The sequence below is a fragment of the Leptopilina boulardi genome, unplaced genomic scaffold (genome assembly GCF_019393585.1).
Source record: "Leptopilina boulardi isolate dan_hultmark-lab unplaced genomic scaffold, ZJU_Lbou_2.1 LbouV2_150, whole genome shotgun sequence".
NCBI classification, from domain to species: Eukaryota; Metazoa; Arthropoda; class Insecta; order Hymenoptera; family Figitidae; genus Leptopilina; species Leptopilina boulardi.
In genome coordinates, this window is record NW_026137697.1 from 1,338,635 (window position 1) to 1,350,786 (window position 12,152).

Genomic DNA, 12,152 nt, shown 5'->3' on the forward strand with positions numbered 1-12,152 from the left:
TTATTTTTCCCCTTTATTTATAACGATCACAAAAGGTTTTAATTAATTATTGAATAGTGAATGACGTTAATAATAATAATAATAATAATATAAAAAATAATATACCGAATTTCGAACAGTAGGAAATCAAATTTTGATTTCTTTGAATTCACATTTTAACTAGTGATGCATGAGTCTTGCTCGAAAAATTGAACATGAAAAACAAGAGAATCTCTCTCGTGAAATAAAAAAAGGAATACAATGAAAACAAATGAATAGAATGTTTTTCATATCTTTTATTTTATTATGTGAAAAGAGTGTTGTATACTGCATCAATAATTTTAACTAGTTAAAAATTTTTAATTATAATGAATTTTTAAAAAATAAAATATCCAATTTTTGTTATAATAATTTTTTTGAATTATTCATATAATTCGCAGAGAGATAATATTTGTAAATAAAATTTTTCTGAATATCCGGTTTTTTATAGACACATATAATTATTAGTAAAAAAAAAAAAAAAAAAAAAAAGATTACTTACAGGATGTATTAAAAAAGGAAATCAGTCGCTTATATAACATTTTTATCTTTATTTTACGTTTTTTTCATATTTTTTCTTAAAACAAAGTTTGTAAATAATTATCATTTATGAAACATATTTTTTTTTAAATGATTATTATTTTTTCTATATGAAACATTCTCGATAATAGTAGCCAATATAGAAAAAATTGGAAATATTTAATTAAAGTTAATTGATTTTGTATAGAATGATCAAATTGGGGGGTTTTTTTTTTTTTGGTAAAATAGAAGAGCAGACAAAGAGGAATTGGAGGAAAGTTGTTTTGATTTTCTCTATATCTCTTTAAACGAAGTAAATTCCTGCAGTAGAGGCTTTAGTCAAGAGCATTCCTTTGGTGAAAGCTTTAAAGCTGTCTTAGGATACCACAGAGTCACAGACTTGCCCCAAACGCGAAATTCCTGAACCATGAGATTGCACGCTGCAACACGCATTCTCAGGGTGGTCCGTTCACATATTCTGTTTCTTTCTCTCTATATTCAACTTTATGTTATTTTTTCCTTTCTTTTCCCCTCCGATGTATTTCATATTATTGTTTTCTTTTTTTTTTTTTTCCAGAACTATTTTCGAATTCTGTATTATTTTATCATTTTCATACAGATTTATGTCATTTTGTATATATATATTTTTTTTAAATATTTTTTTATATTTATGTATTTTTTAATATTTATATATTTTTTTTATGTTTGTCAATCTTTAAAAGATTTTTAAAGATTGACAAACTTTTTTTTTTTTTTTTGTATGATTTTTGAAAATTGTTCCCCGAACACGTTTCTACTGCATGAAAGCTGTAAAGTGTTTCTGTTATTATTACTTGTTGACATCATGAGACGTGATAAATTGACACGAGTTACGGTCACAGCAACCTGACTTCTTGCTGCAAAATCGTGTAGCGAATAAAATTGCGCAGGAGTCCGAAACCAATACGTTGAAAAGTCTGGACTCTGGGTCATTTATTCCGTTCTCGAACCGCAAATTGAGCAGTTTGTTTAGTGTATATATAGATATAGCTTGAAAAAACGTAAGAAAGGAAAAATTCGAGTCAAAAAATGTAATTTCTAAAATTAGAAATTATACTTAATAAAGTAAAAAATAAAATAAAATACCCTAAAATTTACACTGAAAAAAAATTTATTTCATTCAAATACTCAATTACTTGACAATTATCAAATAAATATTTACTTGAATCAAATTATTTTTATTTGAATTAAATATTTGAACCAATAATTTCTGTATTTGAAACAAATACATACTATCTCACTCTCTAAATCTGAATTAGTCATATTTTACTGATTAGCAGTAGAAATCTACTAATTGCCATAGCAAGAATTGAGCAAACTGACAATTAGTAGAAATTTACTGATTCAATTAGTAAACTATCAATTACTGATTGAATCAGTAATATAAATATATGGCGGCGGCAACAAAATCTACTGATTTAATAGTTAATTTTAAAGGTTATGTTATATACAAATTACTGATTTACATAAGTTATTTTCTATTGCTTGCATATTCACTAATTATACACACTAAAAAATAATACTTACTTTTAGTTCCCTTTTGACTAAAACCGTTAACATTAGAACCATTTTTACTGAATTTCAGCCTTGAGTGTATGATTTTAAGTCCTAAAAATGACTTAATCTAGTTTTAAGATTAAATTACACTAGTTTTAAGGCATTTTGATTTAAAGATGTTAATAGTTTCAGTATTTGTTTTTTGTGTGTATTAGTAAATTTCAAAAAATAACTGAAACTTCAGTTAAAATGAAAAGTATACTGATTGAATTAGTAAAATTTCTACTGATTCAGATTTAGAGAGAGCAAATAATAATTATTTGATACAAATAAATATTTATTTGATAATAGTCAAGTAATCGAGTATTTGAACCAAATAAATTTTTTTTTTCAGTGTACCATTTACTATGGAAGTGGTAAAAATTATATTGTGTTTTCTTTTTTTTTTTTTGTTCAATGTTTAATAAAAACAAATTATTTTTTTTTTGTTTCAGTTTGGATCTACATCGATTGGATTTTCTGGTGAGTACATTAAAAATGTGCTTCTCTTTTGATATTTGAAATCGAAAATGTGTTATTGAAAATGGTGAATTTCTATATATGGAGAAAATGTTTTCGCGAATTGATAGATAATAAAAAGCAACAAATGTCACTCAAGAAATAGATGTTTATTGTGGAGAAGCGCTTTTCGTCTCTAAAGTCTGAATTTCGATCAATGTTTCTAACATATCAGAATCTTGAGAGAATATATATATATATATATATTCTTGGAGGCGGTTGAGTGTCAAACCATGGATTCAAGGCACGTCTCAGGTGTCGTGAGCCAACCTTGACAGGAGGCCTGCCGCAAAGATCCTGCGGGAATAGCGTGACGTTTATCCAAGCTTGGTAGAAACACGGTAAATTATGTTGAAGGATCAACTATATTCATAGCAAAAAGCTTCGATTTCCTCTCTTTTATATTATATATGAGACGAAAAAAAAAAGAAATGAAGATCAGGAGTTGAAATTTCCCGCCCTTCGACAGACTATAAATTTTCTCTTCTTATCTATATGTAACCTCTTCTCTCTCCCCTTCTATTGCATTACTAATAATAATAGCCTGCTTTACTACTGCTAAAAATAAAATAACTAATTTTTTTCCCCAAAAAAAAAAAAAAATATTTTCTCATATGTGGAGAGAAAATTAGTGAATATTTTTATTTTCCAAAAAATTATATTACAAACTTTCATCACTTTCCTTTGCGCAAGTGTTCGAACTTGAACTCCTTATGAAACCGCAACTCAACCTCAAGAGCGTGAATATCTCTACTATCATCTTGTCAAAAGCATTTCACTTTTAGCGAAGTAATTACTTCCATCACAATTATATTACAATTTTCTATTATCATATAGTTCTAAATTTAATATATCAGAAGGAAAAATATTTTTTAAAATAAAAATTATTTTTCTTATTAGGAGGAAAATCTTTTGAAACAATATCAACAGTGGCAATGATATTCATTATAAGCTTTTACTTTGCACATTATTGACTGTTTTTCTTTTTCGTCGCAAGAGAAAGAAAAGGAGAGAGAAAGAGAGAGAGAGAGAGAAAAAAAAAGAATCGTCTTTGAGAAGCACTTTACGTTGTTCTTTGTAAAGCAGAGTTCTCTTCAAAGAAAACCACAGTACGTTAAACGCTCCTTGAACGGACAGAGCAAATTCATCATTATCCTAGAACAAAGGAAACAAGTCCGAACTGAAGCAGAGAGTGGAAAAGCTCAAAACTTCTCTATATATATCACAAGTAGCCATTATAGTCGATGCATATTCTATATAACGTTTGAATTAAGGCTATATAGAGTCAGTTGCGCACAGATGCATATAATTGACATCCACCTTCCTCTTGCTTTCTCGATAAATTGACACACTATACTTTGACGTTAAAATCAATATTCATAATTGCTATTTAATTATCTTAGTGTCGAGATATAGACGCTATTTAATACTCGCAAGTAAATCTTGTTTTCATTTTTTTTTTTTTTTTTTTACATTTAAACATAAAATGCAAATTTGAATATTTTAATGTTCTTTAACTTTCAACTGTGAGGTTTTATGTTGACAATAATAAATTTTGGATAATAGAAATATTTTATTGACGTTTATTTGAGAGAAACAAAATTTATTTGAAGAAAATAAAAATTTAATAACTTTTTATCTTTTTTTTTTAAATATAAGAATTTATTTAGCACAAATAAAATTTTATTTAACGGAAATAATATTTTTATTTAGCGCAAATAAATTTTTTTATTTTTAACTCAAATAATATAAATAAATTTTCATTAGGACAATCAAAAATTTATTAATTCAATAAAAAAAAAAAAATTTTTTTGTTTGATTCAAACAAAACGTAAATAAATATATAATTTTAAGTTTAAATAAAACCTAAAGTTTTAATTTAAAAGTTTTAAATTTTTAATTTTAAAGTTTAATTTTTATTGAAAAAGAAAATTTCTTTTATTCGCAAATATCCGGTTACTTGACTATTGTTAAATAAATATTTACTTGAATTAAATAATTTTTAAACACACAAATAATTGAATTAAATAAACTGTATTTAAATCAATAATTTTTGTATTTCAAACAAATATCATCTCAAATAATCATTATTTGGTTCAAGTAAATATTTTTTTGATAATATAGTTAAGTAACATATTATTTGAATTAAATAATTTTTTTTTTTGTTCGCGAAATAGAATATATTTTTTAATTAAAATATATTGTTGTCAACTGAAACCTGTTTCCTCGCACAGTTATTATAAATTATAACAAATGAAAAATGTTATATATTTTTTTTTCATTCGTTTTATGTGATAGTGATCTTTTTATTATTATTATTATTATTATTATTATTATTATTATTATTATTATTATTATTATTATTCGTTGCCTAGCAGAATAAACCAAATTCTGAGATATGTATTATTATTATTATTATTATTATTATTATTATTATTATTATGATAAAAATAAGAGAATCTGGGTGATAAGAGAGGGAATAGGAGTCATGGCTGAAAAATAAAAGAGGTCGGTTTTTTTTACTAGCTCGGTAAAAAAGGAGGAAAAAAAAAGAAAGGAGAAGATCTAAAGGAGAAAAGGAGAGGGTGGGCCTCCCTATTCAATTAACTTTGTACCAACGTAAATCGAGTGCTCGCCCTTCGTTCCCTCCCTTACTTATTTTCTCACTCCATCGGATATATATATATATATATCCGTGCATTCAGCATCTTGCTTTGCACTTCATCCTCCAGGAGTTCATTGAGCCATAGCTTTAAACTTTAAGAGGGACCACATTTACTTCTTCATAGGAGGGCATGGACCCACCTTGTTCTGTACAAATTTTCCATCCACTGAAAAATTCGTTAGAAATAGTCATTTATATTTATAGATTGATGAACAATGTAATTGTATTGTTTTCACTGAAAAAAAAAATTTTATTTGCATTAAATATATTTATTTGTATTAAATATATATTTATTTGTATAAAATATATTTATTTGTATTAAATAATTATTTAAATCAATAAAATGATATTTATTTCAAATACAAAAATTATTGGTTCAAATGAAATTTTGTTTAATTCAAAATAAAAATTATTTGGTTCAAGTAAATATTTATAATAGTCAAGTAATCGTATATATTTGAATCAAATAAATTTTTCTTTCAGTGTATCAGCGCAAATTTTATTGATTTTTGTTCATTCTTTCGATGAAATAAATTTTAAATCATATATAATTAGAGCTTATTAAACATTTCCTCTCTATATGTTAAGATAAAATATATAGATGGAATTTTATTAAATGTTTTATCAAGTGAATTATGAAATATTTATAAAGATTTAGAAAAAAAATGTGTATTAAAGAAGAAAATTGTTCCATAGATAAGAAATTCTAGAATGATAGAATAAGATATATTAAAAAGAAAATATTTGAAAAATTACTAATTCAGACCTTCAATATATATATAGGTTGTATAAAATTTTTATTTTGTTAAAATTTCATTGTCTGGTGTATAGTGTGTTCTTCTTTTTTTTTCACCCCCACCATCAACTCCAAAGTGGTAATTTGGTTAAAAGACAATTGGACTAAATAATTGAATTTTTTCAAAGAGCAGAAAAGTGTTTTGTGCTACTTTTAGTTTTCTTCCAATTTCTATTTTATTGTCTTCACAATGTCGAGCCGTCCCGTTGAAAGCAAAGGATGTGCCTCTAGGGCAAGGTTTCAAAGTTGCACTCCACCTCCTTTTTCTTCTCATTCCCTTTGGTTTATCTTTTCTCATGCGTCTCTGGCTGTGGATTCATTCCAAGGAAATTGCATTTACACATTGAAAAAAAATTTTCTATATTTATTGTCTTCATTCCACAGTGAAACCAAACTGAAAACACTGTGTTTCTTTTTTTTTTTATATCTCTATTATACTAAATCTCGTATTCAAGTTCTTTAAATAATAATATCTTTTTATAATCCAGATTGAAGAATTAATTAGTTCTAAAGAAAATAATGCCGGAAAATTGATATTATTAATTTTCTTTAGAATGATTTAATTCTGCAATTACATTATTATTTTATTTATTTATTTTAAGTAAAATATTTTTAAATTTATTTTTGAAATATAATTTGCTTTAATTTTGAATCGGTTTAGTATGTTAATTTATGGCGCGTTAAATTAGTAAAATATGTTTTTCGTGAAACGTATGTCCTTCAATTTAAAAAAAAAAAAAAAAATATTAATTATGTATGATGAATACAGTTTACTTCTTTAGTATAATTTATAATGAATGCTCTGATTTTCCTCTAACGGTATTGTTATACACATGTGCGTGCACTGAATCAACAAAATTATACTCTTTCTAATATGTAACTTGAGAAAAGAATATATATCTGTTAAACAAGCAGTGTTAATTGAATGCTAACAAACTAAAGAAATATATAAAAACTAAATTATATAAATAAATTCACATAATTAAATTGCTTTTTATTTTCAAATATATAATTGAAATTTTATAATAATTATTAAAATGACTATTTTAGGTAATTTTGTCAATATAACTTCTGAATATATTAAAAATTTATAATTTTAATTTTCTCGAAACTTTATTTGCAAATATATACATAATTTATGATTTAAAAAAAACTTGATTTTTTTTCCAATGAACAATTTTATTGATTCTTGTGTGCTATTTAGTAAATTTACATATATCTATATAACCATGTGTACATCATTTTACATGAATTAATAGATAAGTAATGATTAAACCAGAAATTACGTATATAATATGCATATCACTAAACGGCTCGTACATTTGCTTTATTAAGATTGAAATATTAGAATTCAACGTAATTTCTCATCCGTCAAATATTCTTGATTTCCCATCACATAGACAATTATTAGGTATAAAATAATATAAAAAATAATAAAAAAAAGTTTCTTTTCATAAATAATATTTTTAAATAAACGAAAGTATATTTGTGTTTTAAATATATATAGTAAATTTGTCTCTTTAATTAAATATTAATTTTAATAAAAAATAAAATAAATTAAAAATGTGTTTAAAAAAAAGTACAAAAAAATGTTTTTTAATTCTTAAATTTTTATATTTTAATTTTATATTCTTTTATACTCGTGTACATTTCTATGCAATCGAATCAATAATTGATAAATGTCTAAAGGCAAAAGATAAAATCAATAATCGTAAACTCTAATTGGTAGAATTGCATTGAAACGTGCATTTTGTCTTGACCTTTATATTTTACCTTCTACTTGACTGCAAAATAATACAATTATAAATAGAACTTGAACTTACAATTAGAGTAAACTATTGTTTTATTTTAAATATAAAATTAACCACTATTTTATCTTCAATTAAAAATTAAAAAAAAATAAAAATTTACAAAAAATTAAAAAAATTTTTTATATATAAAATTAAAAATACAATAAAGAGTTCAATTTTTCAAAAAAAAATTGTGAAAATTACTTAAGTAAATAAGAATACAAAAAAATGTGTATAAAAAGAAGGAAAACAAAAAATCAGCGCTAGATTGCTATAGTATAAAATATACTTAACGATCCAATTATGAAAAGTAAACAAAGGATATTAGAACTGATAGATTGATTGTAGATAGATAGAAAAAAAAGGAGATTGCAATTCATATTAAAATCATTATTACCTATATAAATGGTGGAAAAATTTTTTATAGTGAAAAATCTCTTTTTTTTTTTTTTGAAATCGCAAATATTAGTTTTCTGGAATTAAATTTAAAAAATTGTTTTTCTCGTTTTTCTTCAAGTGAAATATAAAATTGTGTGATTTAATTTTGATGATTGTAAGTTGAAAATTTTATAAAGTTTGCAATTCACATTGTCGAGGTAAATTTCACCTCAGAGAGGTTAGAGACAGGGAACTGTTCTTAATCGTTCCAAACATCCTTGGGATTCGGTTCAGAATGACTAGATTAATCGGAGACCACCACCGCGACATCCCCAGCATTAAATGCTGAAATTCGTGAAGTTAACTTTCTAAGATCATTAATTTCAAAATTTAAATGAAAAAATCAATTTTTAATATAATAATAATTTTTAAATTCTATTTTAATATTATTTTTTTCGAATATCAAATTTTTTAACTCACTTTTTTTGCATATAATAATTTTTTGTCCCATAATTAAAAGTTATGTTTTTAATATATTAAAATGCATTTCTTTTATAGTAATTGAACTTTTAATTGACAGTTTATTCGCCTTTTTTCATTTTTTAAGAAAATTTATTTCCGAGTTTGCTTCTAAATTCTTTCTTTTAAGTAAAAAAAAATAAAAAAAAAAATCTTCATAAAAATTCTTTTAAAGGAATTAGTTTTATAATTGAATTTTTTCTGTAATGCATGTCTACGTTATTTTAGAGAACTTTGTATTTAAACTAATTTGCACACAAAAGAGTAGAGGAATTTATAGATATTAATTTTTTAAAAAAAGGCTTTTTAGTGAGTTAATTTTATTTTTATTATTAATAAATATTTCATATTGAGTTAATTTTTTAAAAATATTTAAATATTTTTAATCGCATAAAATTAATAATTTTACTAATCATTTTCATAAATGAATTTAATAATTCAAATCGTCTCGTGTATAATAAAATTTGAATTTTATGATTAATTATAATATTTTAATTATTGAATTTTTATTTAAAAATTATTTTTTTATATTTGTCACCAAAAATGAAAAGAGTTCATTCCAATAATTTTTAACTTGTCCAATTATAGAAATGAATATTGGTATAAGAAAAACAATTCTTTAAAATTAGAACTAACATATTTTTCGTTGATTTTTAAATCTGATTTCATATGTACATACTGTAGTCAAGTTTTTATATATAGAATTTCCTTTAAATATTTTTTTGAGAATTATTCTTAAATATTTAATGGTTCATTAAAGTGAAAAATGGTTAGGAAAATTGGTAATTTAAATATTAAATAAAGCGTTTTGAATTATTTTTCTTTATAATATGAAAAAAAAATTATTTTTTTTCCTATTTTCAAATTATGAACAAAAAATTACTCGATAAATTTTGTGTTCGCAAAAAGCTTCTTATATTCAGACATTGATCTGAAACTTTTTTATAGCCAATTTAACATAAGCAAGAAATTACTTTGCGCTTGGGTTTTCTCATTACATAGTTGGAAGAGCTTTATATGTACCTATCATTTAGTCGATAGTGATAAATATTCAAAAGCAATTTCTCTCGTGCATCATCGATCCATTCCAGTTACGATTAGAGATTACAGCTTTAACTCTTAATTTTTATAGATTGATGAATTTAATGCTATACCATCTGCATATGCCATTAGATATTTTATATCTCCTCAAAGATTTTATAGTCGACATGTATGCTTTCTTTTGAAAATTTGCGAGAAACATTTCATATATTATCAAAATTCTAAAATATTGAAAAAAAAAAATTTTTTTTTATAGTAGATTTTTACTATTTGTATAGTAGATTTTTACTATTTGTATAGTAGATTTTTACTATTTGTAGTTTATTTTTTAATATTTCAATAATGCTGAAAATATAAATTTGAATTATAAAAAGTGGGAAATTTGAAATTCTTTTGTCTCGAAAATACCTTTGATGTGTCCTGTTGAGTTAAAAGTATTTCACGATGTACATATTTTATAAACATTGTTTTTACATGGTACATGGTAGATTTTATTTATGTAAATAGCTACCGGTGTATTTTTTTCAAGTATAACGAAATTATGTTTAATTTCTATTTGAATTTTTAAATTATTTTCAATCCAAATTTTAAAAATTTTTCCATCTATTTTGTCAATGAAGAAAACTACACTGATGACCCTAATGCAATGAGGCATGTCAATGTTGTTGGATCGTGGAAAAATTTCGATTCTATTTTTCCTCCATTTGCTCAGAATTCACTATATACAAATAGAGGATAAAAAAGTGGTATCGAAATTCCTCCACGATCAAGTAACATTTTTCTCGTTGATAATAGAATTCACAAAATATTCTCTCCACTATACTCGCATGAGTATTGACTTATTTATCTCACTATCACAATTTATATGAATTTTATCTATTGACCCATATAAAACAATTTTAATTTTTAAGAAATTAAAAGTTCAATGAAAAAAAAAATTGTAGAAAAAAAAATCTTGATAATTGAGTCTTTGTTAAATCCCAATAAAACTTAAAAAAAAAGAAAATATTGAGTGGTTTTCAAGATAAAATTTAATATAATGTGACAATGCTTTCGATAACGAGAGGTGTCGATTTAATTGACGGATGATTTTTGAGGAGAAATATAAAGAGTTAAAAATTTTTGTGATATTTTTAATTATATCACTTCAAGAGTCACTCAATATTTTTTTTTTTGAGATTTTTATATTAAATTCAATTATGCACAGACTTTTAATTTTGATTTAATTCAACGTCAGTCTTACTAAACTAAAAATATGGATGGAATATGATCGATTTTTCATCAATTTTTCATAATCCAATTGGAACTGAAACTGAAAACCAAATAACGAAACTAAAAAAAAAAGATAATAATTGAATTTTAGTTTGCCTTCGAATTTTGAAGGCAGTAATTCTGAAAATATTGAAAATAATTACAAATATAATAAAAATAATTAAACAAATTAAAAATAATTAAAAATATAATAAAAATAATTAAAATTCGTGTGGTATTTAAATCTTTTTTTGAATAAAAGTACTATTTTTCCAAATGGTTCTTTTTTGACTTTACTTTATATGATGGCACTCGTGTCACGTCACGCTTACTAACCTTTTCTAACTCATGTCAATAGAAGAAGATATTGCTAAAGACGTGACAAGAATACTATAACGAAAATTGTTCCAGTGGAAAATAGTATTAGACACTCGAGAATGATTCAATAAATGTTACACATATATTCAAAAATATGGAAAAATTTATTCTTAAAAAAAAAAAAAATTTAATCATTTTTAATAAAAAAAAAAAAAATGTTAATGAAATTTTTTTTTAAATCAGATATAAAGTATAATCTTTGCTATGCTATCAATAAATCAATCATTAGCTTATCAGTATTTCTAATGCATTAACCACTTGACGATATTTCATCTCGAGTCAGCTAATGTGCCCTAAATTAGCTCCTTTGAATTAAATACTAAGCCTCGAGTCCATTAGCGATCACAGGTAATTAAGCCAGTCGGGGTATAAATTACTTTTCGCGAGACGATAAACTTACTTGCACACAAGAGTATGTTGCATTTGAGGGAAATTCTGTCACACACAAAATTCTCGAAAAGAGAAAATTGTAATTTACTATAGAGAGAAATAGATTTGTTATTAGTTTTTCTTTTCAAATCATTTATTTATCGAAAGAACAATTGCTGAAAGTTTTTTTTTTTTTTTTTTGTGAGAGCAATATAAAGAGAAAGAGATAAAAAAAAAAGAAGAAGTAGAAAAGAAAAGAGGATGGGAGGGAAAGAAGCAAAACGTATAAGATGAGATTAATGTCTCCATTCGATGTTCCTGAAGTTTTCATCTT

General features: G+C 24.0%; 1 protein-coding gene across 2 annotated transcripts in view; it reads left to right on the forward strand.

The window, feature by feature from the left end:
* LOC127276575 (putative polypeptide N-acetylgalactosaminyltransferase 9) overlaps positions 1 to 12,152 on the forward strand; it is a 125,211-nt gene that overhangs the window by 14,383 nt on the left and 98,676 nt on the right. For both annotated transcript variants that reach the window (XM_051297105.1, XM_051297107.1), the window contains exon 2: positions 2,568 to 2,595. The gene's annotated coding sequence lies outside the window, so the exon portion shown is untranslated. The remainder of the gene's footprint in view (positions 1 to 2,567; positions 2,596 to 12,152) is intronic.